The 2,500-nt window shown below is 58.3% G+C and overlaps 1 non-coding gene across 1 annotated transcript in view; it reads left to right on the forward strand.

Annotated features, from left to right (window-relative positions):
* The first annotated feature begins 1,754 nt into the window (after positions 1 to 1,754).
* Positions 1,755 to 2,500, forward strand: part of LOC124746830 — a 1,909-nt gene continuing 1,163 nt past the window's right edge. Inside the window, exon 1 of the ribosomal RNA XR_007011484.1 lies at positions 1,755 to 2,500. This exon is cut by the window's right edge and continues 1,163 nt beyond it. This is a non-coding gene — a ribosomal RNA (small subunit ribosomal RNA).

A 2,500-nucleotide genomic window follows, 5' to 3' on the forward strand; every position in this document is an offset into this window, starting at 1 on the left:
TTACTGTAGTGTTGCCCACCCGCAACCCTCGCAATATAGTTCGCTACTCGCACTGCCCGCACCCCTGTGTATCGCTTCATGTTAAACACCTTGCAAGTCTTGCTCACTTTCCACATGCTCCTGCTGTACACTGTAATGTGGATGGCAGCAGGACGTACATGCCGCCCCTCCCCACGTCCCCACCTTGCCCCCTGCCTTCGCAAGCTGGTTGGTGAGAAGTTTGCATGTTCAATGCCCTTCGCATGCGACGTACTCAGGCTACGTTGTGGTGCGGCCTGTGTCAACTGTCCGCTGATGTCGTACGCGTGAACCACAATCTGTACTGCACATTCGTCCTTATGTACTGAATGATACATCGTGGCACATGTGTGACCGCACAACGACTGCGCCCAAAAACGGCGGACCATACAGTGCAAATATTGTGCACGCAGCTACGTGTCGTCTCCCTATGAGAGCTGGATTGCAGTGTGGTACGCCATAGAGACGTGTGGGAGGAACGGACGCCGTGGATGGCGATCAGCATGAGCTGTCTGTTGATGTATTCGGACCTAGTCGTCTCTCCTCACACACCGTGATGGCATGGTGCACCGCGTTCCATATCTGCGACATGCTACAGAGGCCGGTTGACAGTCGTTCGAGCAATGGACATCGCATACGTACGGGGGCCACCTTCCACGTATTGTCTAGGCGTGCACATTTTGTTGCGTGTATGTGGGCAGACGTAGTGTGGCGTGACACCTGACACAGGCATGCAATAATCGTTGAAGTTGCAAATGGCGATGGACGCCTGCGTTTTCTGGTGAAGTTACGCAAATGAACAAATGGTAACCTGTTGTGGTGCGGTTGTTCTCGCTAGGGGTGAATCGGTGATGGCGACGATAGGTTGAGGTACTAACCGGTTGTTCCAGCGATACCCACCATGCCGACGAAACTGAACGGCATCTGGGTGTGAAGCGATACGCGGCGGTGGCTGGGTGGGACCGTCCCCGGCCGGTGAGGGGGCGCCTCCCGGCGTGCTGGCCGCGCGGTGCGTGGGCGCACGCGCTACAGCCGGCTGGTGGGGGCGGCCAGTGGCAGGCGCGCCGGCCGACGGACGCGGCAGGCGTCGCAGCTGCGCGCCGGCGCACCCTGCGCGCGGCGCCGTGCGGCCAAAGTAGGTCCTCGCGGGCCCGGTGCGAAGCGCGGTGGACATCTTCAGTGTGCTGGTCCGATTGAGGACTGTGTGCGTTGAGGATGCGCCGCCGCCCGGCGCTCGGCGCCGCGACGCCGTCTGCTGCTCGGTCGCCCCAGCGGTTCTCGCTGGTGGTTTGTATCGCAGCTGTGCGGATGTGTTGGCGCGTGCGCTGTGCTGGGAGAGTTCGCTTCGGCACCCAAGTGGGGCTTTTGTCCTTCTGTGGCGCTGGCGTTGGAGCTGCCGGTCACCGTAGGTGGCGCGTGTTGTCTCCCGCCGGCAATGCCACGACAGCACGCTCCCGGGCCTCTGTCGGCAGCGGCAAGCTCAGTTGGGAGCACGGGTGGTCGCACCGAAAGCGTCTACTCGCCTAACTCCGGGCGATTGCGCCTCTCTCGAACCCGACCAAGTACTTGGGACGGCGCTGCGCGCCGCCGGGACCTGAGAGGGTTTCGAGGTGTATTGTGCAGGGGAGCTCAGCCTCCTCCTGTTTGCAGAATGATTGAGCGGACGCTTGCGTGTTCGCGCGGGCCCCCGGGACACACTCCCGGGCGGCCGGCTGCTCAGCTCTAGTTGACGCAGCTCCCTGGTTGATCCTGCCAGTAGTCATATGCTTGTCTCAAAGATTAAGCCATGCATGTCTCAGTACAAGCCGCATTAAGGTGAAACCGCGAATGGCTCATTAAATCAGTTATGGTTCCTTAGATCGTACCCACGTTACTTGGATAACTGTGGTAATTCTAGAGCTAATACATGCAAACAGAGTCCCGACCAGAGATGGAAGGGACGCTTTTATTAGATCAAAACCAATCGGTCGGCTCGTCCGGTCCGTTTGCCTTGGTGACTCTGAATAACTTTGGGCTGATCGCACGGTCCTCGTACCGGCGACGCATCTTTCAAATGTCTGCCTTATCAACTGTCGATGGTAGGTTCTGCGCCTACCATGGTTGTAACGGGTAACGGGGAATCAGGGTTCGATTCCGGAGAGGGAGCCTGAGAAACGGCTACCACATCCAAGGAAGGCAGCAGGCGCGCAAATTACCCACTCCCGGCACGGGGAGGTAGTGACGAAAAATAACGATACGGGACTCATCCGAGGCCCCGTAATCGGAATGAGTACACTTTAAATCCTTTAACGAGTATCTATTGGAGGGCAAGTCTGGTGCCAGCAGCCGCGGTAATTCCAGCTCCAATAGCGTATATTAAAGTTGTTGCGGTTAAAAAGCTCGTAGTTGGATTTGTGTCCCACGCTGTTGGTTCACCGCCCGTCGGTGTTTAACTGGCATGTATCGTGGGACGTCCTGCCGGTGGGGCGAGCTGAAGGCGTGC

Source organism: Schistocerca piceifrons, unplaced genomic scaffold, assembly GCF_021461385.2.
Source record: "Schistocerca piceifrons isolate TAMUIC-IGC-003096 unplaced genomic scaffold, iqSchPice1.1 HiC_scaffold_374, whole genome shotgun sequence".
Lineage (NCBI taxonomy): Eukaryota > Metazoa > Arthropoda > Insecta > Orthoptera > Acrididae > Schistocerca > Schistocerca piceifrons.